The sequence below is a fragment of the Phyllostomus hastatus genome, unplaced genomic scaffold (genome assembly GCF_019186645.2).
Source record: "Phyllostomus hastatus isolate PE091 unplaced genomic scaffold, TTU_PhHast_1.1 phas_contig_118, whole genome shotgun sequence".
Classification (NCBI taxonomy): Eukaryota; Metazoa; Chordata; class Mammalia; order Chiroptera; family Phyllostomidae; genus Phyllostomus; species Phyllostomus hastatus.
In genome coordinates this window covers 6,154,581-6,170,638 of record NW_025333543.1, presented here as the reverse complement: position 1 = coordinate 6,170,638, position 16,058 = coordinate 6,154,581, and positions in this window count along the sequence as shown.

Here is a 16,058-nt window from a genome sequence, read left to right as displayed (position 1 = left end):
GTTGATCAGGGAAAAAGCCACACAACTCAAGGAAGCACAAGGGTCCCAATCAAGATGAACCCAAAGAGGCCTGCTCCAAGACACATCATAATTAAAATAGCAAAATTTAAAGACAAAGAGAAAATCTTAAAGGTAGCAAGGAGGAAACCACTAGTAACGTACATAAGCACTCTGATAAGGTTATCAGCTAATTTCTCAACAGAAACACAAAAAGCCAGAAGGAATAGCATGAAGTGTCCTAAATAATGAAAAGCAAAGGCCTGCAACCAAGACTACTTTACCCAGCAAGCCTCTCATTTAAAATGGATGGTGAAACAAAGAGTTTTGCAGGGCAAAAAAAATAAAGCCTAAAAGAACACTTCTCCACAAAATGCAAGAGATACTAAAGGGACTACTTTAAGAAGATGAAGAAAGAGAGAAATAGAGAGAGAGAGGGAGGGAGATAAGGAGGAACAGAGGAACAAAGGTAAAAAATGGCAATGAATAAATACCTATCAATTATAACCTTAAATATAAGTGGATTAAATGATCCAATCTAAAGACATAGGGTAGCTGAATGCATAAGAAAACATGGCCTGCCTATACACTGTCTACAAAAGACCCACCTCAGAACCAAAGATCTACACAGACTTAAAGTGAAGGGATGGAAAATAATATTCCAAGCAAATGTACATTAGAAAAAAGCTGGGGTAGATTTACTTATATCAGAAAAATGTATTTCAAAACAAAAGCCATAAACAGGAAAAAAGAAGGATACAGGATACTACATAATACTTAAGGAAATAATCCATCAAGAAGACATAAACATATATCACCCAACACAAGAGCACCTAAATATATAAGGGAAATCTTGGTGGACTTCAAGACAGATATTGGCAGCAACACACTCCTAGGGAATTTTAACACCCCATTGTCAACAATGGATAGATCTTCTAACCAAAGAATCAACAAGAATATTTTGGCATTGAACAATCCTCTAGATCAAATAGACTTAATTGATATATACATAACCTTTTACCTCAAAGAATATATATTCTTTTCAAATGTATGTAGAACATTTTCAATGGTTGGATAGACCACATGGTAGGACACAAAACAAGCCAAAAGAAATTCAAGAAAATTGATATCATATTAAGCATCTTCTTGGATCACAATGGCTAGCACCAAGAAACTGCCTCAAGGAAAAAACTAAAAAACATTAAAATTCATGGGGACTGAATAACTATTAAATAAAGAATGCTAGCTATTTAATTTAATGCTATTAAAGAATGAGTTAACAATGAAATGAAAGAAGAAATAAAAAATTCTGGAAATAAATAAAAAAGAACACAAAACAGCCCCAAACCTATGAAACACAGCAAGGGCTATCCTGAGAAGGGAGTTCATAGTAATATAGGCCTACTTAAAAAAGATACAAAATTCTCAAATAAGCAACCTATCCCAACATCTACAAGAACTAGGAGAACAACAACAAACAAAGCCCACAGCAAGGGGAAGGAAGTAAATAATCAAGATCTGAGCAGAATGAAATTACATTGAGGCTAAAAGAATAATTTAAAGGAACAATAAATCCAGGAACTGTTTCTTTGAAAATATAACCAACATAAAGAAGCTAGACTTGTCAAGAAAAAAGAACCCTGGCGGGTTTGGCTCAGTGGATTGAGCACCAGCCTGCAAACCAAAGGGTCACCACTTTGATTCCCAGTCAGGTCACATGCCTGGGTTGTGGGCCACATGCCTACATTGCAGGCCAGGTCTCCAGTAGGGGGCGCTCGAGAGGCAACCATGTATTGATGTTTCTCTCCCTCTCTTTCTTCCTTCCCCTTTCTAAAAACAAATAAATAAAATAAATAAAAAAGAGAGAGGTCCCAAATAAGTAAAATCGGAAATGAAAGAGAAGTTAAAACTGATACCACAGAAATACAAAGGATTGTATGAAATTACTAGGAACAGTCATATGCTAAGAAATTGGACAATGTGGGTGAAATGGACAAATTACTAGAAACCTACAATCTTCTAAAACTGAATCAAGAAGAGTCAGAAAGTCTGAATAAACCAATAACAACTAGTGAAATTGAAGCAGTAATCAAAAAACTCCTGGCAAGCAAAAGCCCTGGACTAGATGTCTTCACAAGTGAATATTACCAAACATCTAAAGAAGAACTAACTCCTATCATTCTCTAACTATTCTAAAAAATTCAAGAAGAGGGAAGACTCCCAAACTCTTTTTATGAGGTCAGTATTATCCTAATTCCAAAACTTGGTAAAGACACAACAAAGAAAGAAAACCACAGGCCAATATTTCTAATGATCATAGATGCTAAAATCCTCAACAAGATATTGGCAAACAGGATCTAGCAATACATCAAGTGGGATTCATCCCAGGAATGCAAAGATGGTATGATATTGGCAAATCAATAAATGTAATGTACCACAAAACAAAATGAAAGATACAAATCACATGATCATATCAATAGATGCTGAAAAAGAGTTGATAAGGTACAGCACCCATTTATAATAGAAACACTCAGAAAAGTAGGAATAGAGGGAGTAAACATCAACCTAATAAAGGCCACATATGAGAAACCTACAGCCACCATCATACTCAAAGGGCAAAAACGAAAAGCTTTTCCCTAAAAATCAGAAACAATACAAGGGTGTACCCTTTTATCAGTTCTATTCAACATAGTATTGGAAGTTCTAGACATAGAGATCAGACAAGAAAAAGAAGTAAATGGCATCTAAATTGGAAAGGAAGAAGTAAAACTGTCATTATTTGCAGATGACATGATAATGTACATAGAAAACCCAATAGCATCCACCAAAAAGCTACTCAACCTAACAAGAGAATTAGTTAAAACAGCAGGATACAAGGTCAATATTCAGAAGTTGAAGGTATTTTTGTTCACCAACAATGAAATATCAGAAACATAAACTAAGGAAAAAATCCCATTTGCTATGGCAACAAGAAAAATAATGGAGCTAGGAATAACTTAAACAAGAAGGTAAAAGATATGTACTCAGAAAACTACAGAAACTGAAGAAAGAAATTAAGGAAGATATAAATAAATATAAGCCTATAGGGTGTTCATGGATTGGAAGAATTAACATCATTAAAATGTCCATACTACCCAAAACAACTATGGATTCTGTACCAATGCCATATTTCACCAATCTATAACAAATATTTCAAAAGTGTATATGGAACCATAAGTGACCCTGAGTAGCCTCAGCAATCTTGAGGAAGAATAACAAAGTAGGAGGGATCACAATACATAATAGCAAACTATACTACAAGCTCACTGTAATCAAAACAGTCTGGTACCGGCATAAAAACAGACACATAGATAAATGCAACAGAATGGAGAGACCAGAAATAAACTCAAGTCTCTATGGTCATTTAATGTTTGACAAAAGGGGTAGGAGCACAAAAGGGAGAAAAATAGCCTCTTCAATAAATGGTGTTGGAAGATCTAGATAATTACATGCAAAAAATTTAGACTAGATCACCAATTACATCATACACCAGAATAAACTACAGATGAATAGAAGACTTACATTTAAGTTATGACACCATAGAAGTCCTAGAAGAGACATAGACAGTAAAATTTCAGATATCCCATATAGCAATATTTTTGTCAATATGTCTCCTAGTGCAAGGGAAAAAAAGGAAAACTAAATGAATGGGACCACATGAAATTAAAAAGCTTTAGCCTAGCTAAAGAAAACATTGTCAAATGGAAAGGGACCTAACCATATGGGAGAACGTAATTGTTAATGACACCTCAGACAAGAGTTTGATCTCCAAATTATATAAAGAACTCATATGACTCAACACCAGGTAGACAAACAATCCAGTTGAAAAATAGGCAAAGGGCCTGAACAGACACTTCTCCAAGGACATACCAAGGGCCCAGAGGCATATGAAAAAATGCTCAACATTACTAGCTACCAGTGAGATGCAAATTGAAACCATAATACAATATCATTTCACACCAGTCAGACTGACCATCATTAACAAATCAACAAACAACAAGTGCTAGCAAGGTTGTGGGAAAAGGGAATGCTAGAACACTTTTGGTGGGAATGTAGACTGGTGCAGCCACAGCAGAAAACAGCATGGACTTTCCTCACAAAACTAAAACTGGAACTGTCTTTTGACTCAGCAACTTCACTGCTGGGATTATACTCTAAGAAATCTGGAACACCAATTGAAAAGAACTTATGAACCCCAATGTTCATAGCAGTACAATTTACAATAGGCAAGTGCTGGAAACTGCCTAAGTGCCCATCATTAGATGAGTGGGTCAAAAAACTGTGGTACATTTACACAATGGAATACTGTGAAGTAGAAATAAAGAAGGAGCTCCTGCCTTTTGCAACAGCATGGATGGATCTGGAGAATATTATGCTAAATGAAATAAGCCAGGCTATGAAAGATAAATCCATATGATTTCAGCTATAACAGGAACCTAATGAACAAACTGATAGTGACAAGAGAGGAAGCGGGAGGGGGATAAAGGTGAAAAGAATGGGAAGTGACTAATGAAGGAACATGTATGAATGACCCACAGACATAGACAAAAAGGTGGGGATTGACTGTAGGAGCAGGGAGTGGGCTGTGCAAAGAAGAGAAAGGGCAGAAATTGAGACAACTGTAATAGAACAACAATAAAATATTTAATTAAAAACATGTGGAATAGGTTCAAGTCACTTTACTTCACAGGATGAATTTTTTGTTTTGTTTTGAAAAAATATTTACAAAGTTTAAAAATTTGTGGCATGATTATGACATAATCCTTCCAGGCTTTTTTTTTGCAAACATATACATCTTTGCCATCTGTATGTCTCCTTTCACCTACTTCTTGGGATACAAATAATGTCATGACTCTTTTTAACATTTAAATGTTGAAGTTAGTAAGAAGTTCAGGAAATTTTTCTTAAGTTCTTCCTCTACCTCCGAACTATCCAAGAACCTCATGGTTTTCATCATCCAAAGGGGTCTTTGATACACCAGAGAGACAGAGAATAGAAGGATTTGTCTATCCCCTCGTCACATTTTCTTCTGCAGGACTCTGTTACCACAACATTGTCACTGATGAAAATACAGTGATCCCTCACCATTGTGGGAGTTACGTTTCAGAGATCCCCATGATAGGATAAAATCCATGAAGTAGCTGCGTTATATTTATTTTATTATTTATATGTATTTTAAGGCTTTATAAATCCTTCCCACACTCATATAAACCTTTCCCACACTCTTATAAACACTTCATATGCTCTTAAGCACTTTCTACACTCTACATAAAAATCCTACGTAATTTTAACAACATATAAAATTCTACATGGGTACTCACCAGTGAAGTATACTACAACTTGAATGATGAAGATTATGAGTTATGTAGCTGTGCAGTACTGATGGCGATGAAGGTGATGATGATGAGATGAATGTACTGCACAGCCAAGAAGGGCATTACAGCTCTTCTGAAGGCACCACTTCATCAGGTGCTTCATCAGATGGTGCAGTATCTTTGCCCTGGGCCGTAATTTCTATTTCTGCTAAAGGTGTAGGTGTAACTGATCTTTTCGTCTGAGTGATGAACATAGTTATGGGGAGTTGCTGGCACTGCTTTTTATCCACAGAGGCAGCTTCTCCATGCAGCTGCATGGAGAAATGCTCTTGAGTCCAAAGTGTTTCTGAAATTTGTCAAACCAGCCCTAGCGGGCACTGAATGGGGTTGGTCTGGTGGGAGAAGCACTCGATGGTCCTCCTTCGTTGTTGTCCTCATCTTCATCCTCATCACTGTCATGAACGTTGTGCTTTCCACAAAACTATCATAAAGTTTCTTGGCCTTTGTTCAGATGGTGTTGGTATCCAGCAACATACTCTTCTTCCTGCAGTCATTTATCCACAGGGCCAATGCAGGCTCCATCCTCACAATGGCCTTATTGAGGGAAGTGATCACCCTCTTTGCAGTCGTGTTAAAAGTCATTGTTGCTATAGACCTAACATTATTCTCATCTTTCTTTATGTAGCGAACAGTAGATTGATTGATCCCGTAATGGTGGCCTAGAGCTGTGTAGCTTTTGCCTTCCTTTAACATGTTGAGAAGTTCCACCTTTTCTTTGATGGTAAGCATATTCCTCTGGCACTTGGGTTCACTGCCAGAAGCCTTAGAAGGCACAGAATGGTTGGATGGCATCATAGGGCTTGAAATAAATTCAAACTTTTATAAAAATTTCACAAAAACACAACACTGCAGAGCGATACTATGCACAGCGATACCATGCACAGCGATCAGACGTGGAAGTGAAGTGAACAAGGAGAGATGCTGAATGTATGGGCACAGTGCGGGAGAGCAAACAGACCAGTGCTATGGTCACTGAGCCAATCAGCGCCCAGGATACAGAACACAGTGCTGTGGTTGGTCACCTTCCATTCCATCAGCCAATAGTGTGCCGTGTACAATCTCACACTGGCAAACTTGTGCAAGCAGTAGTGGCGTACTGCATTTCCATTGTGTACAGTATGGTATTCATCTGCTGATGAAATACATACCATATTTTATTTTGATTTAATATCCTTTTAATATGTTTGAATTAACATTTTTTACATTTTTAATATTGTTTTAAATTTTTAGGCAAAATAATTAAAATCATAAATATTCTATAAATACCTATATACTGCAAAATCCCATGATATAGCAAAAACTCAGTGATACAGAATTAGATATATTTAAAAAAACCCCCACAATACAGTGAAGCCACAATAAGTGAACTGTGATATAGTGAGGGACAACTGTAGGTCCTCCCACTGAGTCGGATGCAGCCCAGTCTACTGCTACACTTACTGCCCTATTAGAAAAGATCTCTGTACAGGTCACAGCAGTTCCCAGAGGAAGATGAAACTCACTTCCCCCAGTCTTAGTCTCAAATATTAGTACATTATAGTTGGACTCCCAGAGTTTCTACAGTAGTTTCCAATATCTTCTCAGCATCGCATTATGGGTAAGTAAAGGCAAGCTTCCCGTTTTAGCTGCCAAGTGGCCAACCTCCCACCAGGCAGTAGGCCTTGGCATTATAGCTTTTCTCTTATGGTGTGTCACATTCTTCTTGAGGACTATTTGTGTCCATATTTGAGCATTTCAGTTAGTGTGTTCTCAGATTCATCGTATAGATTCTAACTATGTTGAACCTCAAAAACAAACACAAACAAACAACTACAGACAAAGTCTAGTTCTCTCCTTCCCTTCCTTTGGATGACTGCTTACTTTACATTCCTGTAATGAAGAGTCCATTCAATGGATTTTGAAGAAATAAATTTAAAAAAGGAAAAAATGTCTTCTGTGGTAAGTTCATTTTCACTTAAACAGAGAAGCAAGTGCACAAAGTAGAAAGTTAGTTAGACAAAACTGTTTTGTTTACACAAAGAGCACTGTGATTAAGTGCTCAGCTTTAGAGTCAAATCACTGGGTTCATTCAAATTATAGCTCTATTTCTTGAATTTGGGCATTACATTTAATCTTCTGTACCTCAGTTTCTTAATTTGTAAAATGGACTAAAAGGACAATAAAATATACCAACTCTATAAGGTTTTTCCAAAACATATAATATCATTTGTGCAGTAAACATGTATACCATATTGTATAATATTTTTTTTCTTGCAAAGACAAGATCATGTTAAATTAGCTTACTGTTATAAAAATTACATTTTTAAGTAGAGCTTTGTAATGGTCAAATTTGTTTACACAAAGACTATTACATAATTATCAATTTATTTTCTTTTTTCCCTTTTTAGTTAATGTTTTGGGGTAATACTGCTTAATAAAATTTACAGGTTTTGATGCACAATTCTACAATACATCAACTGTGCACTATGTTGTGTGTTCATCATTCCAAGAAAAGTCTCCATCCACCATTATTTATGGCCCCACACCCTCTTCCACCTCTACCTAACACCTCTCCCACTAGCAATCATCACACAGTTGTCAGTGTCCATGACTTTTTCTCTTTTTTTCTATTTTGCTTTATCCCTGAAATGCCCCACTCACACAGCACCTCCCCTCCATGACAGCTGTCAGTTTGCTCTCTATCTATGAATATATCTCTATTTTGCTTGTTAGTTCATTTTGTTCATTAGATTCACCATATTAGTGAAATCATACGGTACTGGTCTTTCTCTAACTGGCTTATTTAATTTACCATAATGCTCTTCAGGTCCATTCATACTGTCACAAATGGTAAGATTTCCTTCTTCTTCTTCTTTTTTATAGCTGAGTAGTATTTTATTGTGTAAATGTAGCAATTTTTTAAAAAATCTACTTATCTACTGATGAGCACTTGGGCTGTTTCTTTATCTTTGCTACTATAAATAATGCTGCAATAAACAGAGATGTATACATTTTTTCAAAGTAGTTTTTGGGATTTCTTCAGATACATTCCCAGAAGTGGAACTTCTGGGTCATAAGGCAGTTCCATTTTTAATTTTTTGAAGTAGCCCCATAATGTTTTCCACAGTGGCTGCACCAATCTGCATTCCCACAAATACTGCACAAGGGTTCCCTCTTCTCTACATCCTCACCAACACTTGTTTGTTGATTTGTTGATGATAACCATTCTGACAGATGTGAGGTGATCTCAGAGTGGTTTTAATTTGCATTTTTCTGCTGAGTAGTGACGTTAAGCATCTTTTCATATGTCTATTAACCATTTGATGTCATCTTTGGACAAGCATCTTTTCATATCCTTTGCACATTTTTAAAATGGATTGTTTGGTTTTATGGTGCTGAGTTTTATAAGTTCTTTATAAATTTTAGATATTAACCCATCATCAATGTCTCATTGATTGTCTTTTCATTTTGTTGATCATTTACTTTTTAGTTTGATGTAGTCCCATTGTTTATTTATTTTTCCCCCTGACCCAGGGAGATATATCAGAAAAAATATTGCTATGAGCAATGTTTGAGATTTTTCTGCTTATGTTTTCTTCTAGGATTTTTATGATTTTGAGTCTAACATTTAAGTCTTTCATCCATTCAGTTTATTCCTGTGTATGGTGTAAGAAGGTGGTCTAGTTTCATTTTTTGCACATATCTGTCTAATTTTCCCAACACCATTTATTGAAATAACTATCTTTATCCCATTGTATGCTTTTTAAAACACTTTTAAATTTATTTTTAGAGAGAAGGAATGGAGGGAGAAAGAGAGGAAGAGAAACATCACTGTGTGGTTGCCTCTTGCACACCTCCTACTGGGGACCTGGTCCACAACCCAGGCCCTGACTGGGAACTGAACCGGTGACCCTTTGGTTTACAGGCCAGCACTCAGTCCACTGAGCTACACCAGCCAGGCCCCATTGCATGTTTTTGCCTCTTTTGCCTTTATTTTGTCAAATAAACCCACTTAAAGGTGTGGGTTTATTTCTGGGCTCTCTATTCTGACCCACTGATCTATATTTCTGTTTTTTTTATATCAGTACCATGATGTTTTGATTATTATGACTTTGTAGTATAGTTTAATATCAGGAAGCATGATTCCTCCAACTTTTTTCTTCCTTCTCAGTATTGCTGCGGCTCCTTGGGGTGTTTTGTGGTTCCAAATAAATTTTAGGATTATTTGTTCTAATTTTATTTGTATCTTCTTCAATTTCTTTTCTCAGTGTCATGTAATTTTTTGAATATAGTTATTTTATATCTTTGGTTAAATTTATTCCAAAATATTTTATTCTTTTTGAAGTAATTCTGAATGTGATTTTTTCTTACTTTCCCTTTCTGATAGTTCATTATTGGTGCATGAAAATGCAAATGATTTATGAATATTTACTTTGTATCCTACTACTCTATTGAATCCATTTATCAGTTTTAGTAGTTTTTGGTGGAATCTTCAGATTTCTCTATCTGCAGTGTCATATAATCTGCAAATAATTACAGTTTTACTTCTTCTTTACCAATTTGGATGACTTTTATTTGTTCTTCTTGTCTGATCACCATGGCTAGAATTTCTAGTGCTATACTGAATAAGAATGGTGAAAGTGAACATGTTTGTCTTGGTCCAAATCTTAAGAGAAATGCTTGTAATTTTTGCCCATTGAGTATGATGTTAGCTGTGGGTTTGTCATATATGGACTTTATTATGTTGTAGCATGTTCCCTCTATTCCCACTTTGCTGAGAGTTTATCATACATGGGTGCTGGATTTTATCAAATGCTTGTTCTTCATCTATTGATATGATCATGGGGTTTTTATACTTAACTTTATGTGGTGTATCACTTTTATTTATTTGCAAATATTGTACCAACCTTGCATACCTGCAATAAATCCCACTTGATCATGGTGTATGGTCTTTCTAATGTATTGCTGGATCCTGTTTGCTAATATTTTATTGAGGGTTATAGCACCTATGTTCATTGGGATATTAAGCTATACTTTTCTTTTTGCATAGTGACTTTATCTGGTTTTGAAATTAGGATAATGCTGGCTTCACAAAAGGGGGTTGGAAGTGTTACCTCCTCTTGAATGTTTTGGAATTGATTGAGAAGTATGGATGTTAGATCTTTGAATATTTCATCAAATTTACCTCTGAAGCCATCTGATCCAGGACTTTTGTTTTTTTGGGAGTTTTTAAATTACTGCTTCAATTTCACTAGTTATAATCTGTCTATTCAGATTCTTTCTGATTCAGTTTTGGAAGACTATATGTTTTTAAGAACTTATCCATGTCATCCAGATTGTCCAATTTGTTGGCATATAGTTGTTTATAATATTTTCTTGTAATCCTTTGTATTTCATTGGTGTTAGTAGTTACATCTCATATTTCTTTTCTGATTTTATTTATTTGGGTCTGCTCTCTTGTTTTCTTCATGAGTCTGGTGAAGGTTTGTCAATCTTGTTTATCTTAGAAACCAGCTCTTTGTTTCATTGATCTTTTGTAATTTTTTAGGCTATTTTTAAAAATTTCTACTCTGATCTTTATAATTTCATTACCTCTACCTACTTTAGGCTTTATTTGTTGTTATTGTTTTTTTAACTACCTTTGAGTGTAAAGTTCAATTGATTTTTGAGATTCTTCTTGTTTCTTGAATAGGACTCTAAAGGTATGAATTTTCCTCTTAATACTACTTTTGCTGCTTCCATACATTTTGGGGTTGTGTTCTCATCTTCATCTGTTTCAAGGTATCAAAAGTTTTGATTTCAAGAAATCAAAAGTGATTTCTTCCTTGGTCTCATGGTTAACCTATTCCTTGTTTAATAACATGTTATTTAGCCTCAGTGTGTTTGTGTTTTTTTCAGTTTTTTCCTTGTGATTGATTTTTAGTGTCATGATTATGGTCAGCAAAGATGCTTGACATAATTTTAATCTTCTTGAATTTATATAAATTTAGGTTTTGTCTCCTACCATGGGGCCCATCCTAGAAAATGTTCCATATGCACTTGAAAAATATGTGTGTTCTGCTGCTTTGGAGGGAAATGTTTTGAAGATATCAATTAAATCTATCTAATCTATTATGTCATTTAAAACTGGTGCTTCTTGGTAGATTTTCTGTCTGGAAGATATATTCACTGATGTCAGTGGTTTGTTACAATCCCTACTGCGACTGTATTTTTATCAATCTCTCCCTTTATGCCCCTCAGGGTTTCCTTAATATATTTAGGTACTATTATATTGGGTGTATAAATGTTTACAAGGGTTATATCCTCTTGTTGGATTGTTCCCTTTATGATTATGTAGTGTCCTTCTTTGTCTCTTACCATAGCCTCCATTTTAAAGTCTATTTTGTCAGATATAAGTATTGCTATCCCAACTTTTGTTTTATTTTCATTTGAATAAAATATTTTTTCTATCCCTTTTGTTTTAGTTTGTGTGTATCTTTCATTCTGAGGTGGGTCTCTTGTAGACATTATACATATGGGTCTTGTTTTCTTTCTTTTTTTTTCCAAAGATTTTATTTATTTATTTTTAGAGAGGGAAGGGAGGGAGAAAGAGAGAGAGAGAGAAATATCAATGTGCGGTTGCTGGGGGCCATGGCCTGCAACCCAGGTATGTGGCCTGACTGGGAATCAAACCTGCAACACTTTGGTTTGCAGCCCACGCTCAGTTCACTGAGCTATGCCAGCCAGGGTGTGTCTTGTTTTCTTAATCATTCAGCTACCCTATATATTTTGATTGCATCATTTAAGCCACTTACATTTAAAGTGATTATTGATTCTTACATATTTATTGTCATTTTATTTTTTTACTATGTTGTTCTGCTTCTTTTCCTGTTTCCCCTTTAAGATGAACATTTAACATTATACAATACTGGTTTGGTAGTAATGAACTCCTTTAACTTTTCCTTGTCTGAGAAGCTCTTTATTTCTCCCTCAATTTAAAATGATAGCTTTGCAGGGTAACATAGTCTTGGTTGTAGGTTCCTGTTTTTCATTACTTGATTATTTCATGCCAGTTTTTTCTGGCCTGAAATGTTTCTATTGATAAATCAGCTGACAGTCTTATGGAAGCTCCCTGGTAGGTAACTAACTGTTTTTCTCTTGCTACTTCTAAGATTCTCTTGTTGTCTTTAACATTTGGGTTTTAAATTATGATGTATCTTGGTGTGGATCTCTTTGGGGTCTTCTCATTTGGGACTCTGTGCCTTCAGGACTTGTGTGCCTTTTTCCTACACTGGGTTAAGGAAGTTTTTGATCATTGTGTCTTCAAATATGTATTTGACCCCTTGTTCTCTCCCTTTTCTCCTGTTATGCTCTTCATTGTCCCAAAGTACCTTAAATTATCCTCATTAAAATATATTTTCCCTTTGCTGCTCTGCTTGGGTGTTTTTTTCTACCCTGTCTTCAAAATCACTGATTGTGTCCTCTGTTTCACCCAATCTACTGCTTTTTCCTTCCAGTGTATTGTTCATTTCAGCTATTGTTTTCTTCATTTCTAACCTGTCCTTTGTAATTTTTTTCTATATCCTTTTTTATGCTTTTGAGCATCCTTATAACTATTATTTTGAACTCTATATGTGATAAATTGTTTGCCTCCACTTTATTTAGCTCTTTTTCTGGAGATTTCTCCTGTTCTTTTATGGGGGTCTGTTTCTCTGTCTCCCTACTTTGGCTGCCTCTTTGTGTTTGTTTCTATATGTTAGGTAAATCTCCTGTGACTCGAATATTCATGTAGTAAGTGTCCTGTAGGGTCCAGTGGTGCAGTCTCCTTGGTCACCTGAGGTGGGTAATCCAGGAGTATCCTTATGTGAGTTATGTGGACCTTCCTGTTGTAATTGAGTCTTGATTATTACTGGCTTCTTAGTGCATTGGATCGACCTTCAGGCTGGCTGTGAGACTCAACCCTGACCACGGCATGAGAGTTGCTGTGTAGGTTTCTGACCATACAAAGTGGAATTTGCCTCAGTAGGATTTAGTTCCTGCTTAGATCTCCTTATTGATATGCTGCTTATGAAGCTTATTGGATCCTGCTGTGATGTTGTCTAAAGCTGAGTGTGTTGGTTCTTGGTCTCTTGGGAGGGACTGTGGTGCAGGACAATATAAGATGCTGCCTGTGACTGGCTTTCAGTAACTTGTTTGGAGCTACTCACTATTGACAGTCTGTGTCTGTCTCTGCTGCTCTTGGTTGTACACAGGAAGGACCAATCTGCACACCAAAGCTGGCTTTTACTAGCATGGGGACAGAGAACAGGTCAGCAAAGGTCCCGAGGCCCCCTGAGGTCTGCCTCTGCCTATCTATGCCTGCCAGCTGCCTGTTTAAGCTCAATCACTGAAAGAGCTTCTGATTATATTCCTTAGCAGGGCATAAGCCCCAAAGGGTAGAAACTGAGATATCCCTCCAGGACCTCAGCCACCACCCATGGGAACAGGGCCAGCCTTTTTTGCATTGCTGCCCTTCCTACCAGTCTTGGTGTGCCTTCTGTAAATCCTTGGTTATAAGACTTTAGCTAATCTTCAGTTAGTTCTCAATTTGATTTTCTTTAAATTATATGACATGCTTTGTTCCAGAAGGGGTTTAGAAAATTTTTATATATATCTTTAAACATAATTTTTGCATACATATATAAGGGTTTCATGTTTTTGCCATCATTTCATCAGCTCTACCGCTCAACAGCCTTTGAAGCTAGGAGGTTGCAGTCACTCTGTGAGACAACAGGATGTAGGCTATGGAGGCTTATGAATCAGTGAACCAGGAATTGTTTGTCCTTTTGACTATATGGATCTATCAATATAGTTTCACCAATCACAGTGAACTTGAAAATCAATAAATGGCCAGCTTAGTTTCCTAAAACAATAAGAGTTCATAGACTCGGTCTATACAGAACAAATTAAAGCAAATCAGAAAGAAGACTCTGAACCTGGGAACTCAAATTTTAGTTTCCCAGGCTAAATAACTTTCCTTGAGTAACTGACTTTATATTGTGTCCTTGGTTTTAACCATAGATTAGTGTAAGAGATGACCATAAAATAAGTGTTTGTGAAAAAAACTATAACTGAAAAAATACTGTTCATGATATCATTCAATGATAATTCTATAAGCCTTGGAATGGCAAATTTTTCCAAAATTGGAATGGAGGGAAGATGGTTTTTCTTCCCAGGGAAAGAGTTCCCCATATTGACTTCTGTCAGATACCAGACTTTGGACTTTGATGGCCAAGACATTCATAATTACTTCAGTTTCCAAGTACAATAAGAATTTCCATGCAGTCTCTTCTTATTCTTTATTTCAAGTGTTCTCCTAAGATACATGTTTTACTACAAATAATAAATTTTGGAGGATATATTTATAAATAAATAAATAATCTACTATTTTATTTACTGTACTCCACGGCCTTTCTAAATGTAATTCTTCTATATAGCATATAAATTAGTATAGAATTTCCCCTAAAGAAAAAAGTAACCACTTTTCTTCTTAGTGTTCAAATACATACCACAATTTTAATTCTATGGATAGCATCTGGCTTTCAGCATGATGTCACCAATGCAAATTTAATCTGATATTATGAATTCTCTTGTTTCTAAGAAAGCTTCAGTAGGAAAATGAAGAGAGCCAATATAAATAATGAAACATTTCATGAAAAACAGTTCTAGAAAACCCCAGATTTATTATTTATGGTATAAATAATAAATATTTATGGTAAAGTTGTATTCTGAATATTCTTATTACTGTATTCTCATAATTGTTCTGGTTTATTAGTAGCATTAATAAGCATCAATTCTGTACAGATTAAAGATTTTTAAGAGCTCCTTTATGAGGCAGTACCTTTAAGTTATAAAAGACCCATTAGGGTGCTAAATTCCATCTGGACACAGATTTTAGAAATGTACCACTGGTGAAGAGCTGAAAATTAGAGGAATTGAAAAACAGAGCTTTCAAATGTCATTTCAGTTGCAAAAGGAATTTGGATGTTTTTACTATATAAAAATCTGTTTCTGTAAGTCACAATTATCTTACAGTTGAAGGGTACCTGAATCCTCCTTTTTATCTAGTCCAAATACAAACAAATAACTTCAGAGGGAATGAGAGAGTTTAATTTTCCTGTGAATTCTGAAATCCTTTAAGGAGTTTAGTTTTCTGTAGCATTCCATTTTGCTGTTACACTGATTTATGATTTATTACCAGTGATATGTAATAATAACTTCTAAAATTTAGTGAAACCCATTAGGTTCTAAGCCATTTATGTCTGTTATATGCATCACATAATATCATCCAGTGATTCTTAACTGGAGGCAATTTTGACACCCAGAAGGTGTGTGTGTGTGGAAATCTCTGGTGACCAAATTTTGGTTGTCACTGCTTGGGAGGGGATAGTTCTATTGGCATCCAGAAGGTAAAACTAGAGATGCTGGTAAACATTCCACAATGCACAGAACAGGTCCCCATATCAAAGAATTATCCAGCCTCAAATGTCAATAGTACTGAGGCAGAAAGAACCTGACTTAATGCATTCACAACTTCATGGTATGGGTATTATTCTATTATTGAAACATATTTTACATAAAACACATTGTAAACTTAAGATGTATAACATGTTGATTTGATACATTTATATATTGGAATCTGATTGTCAT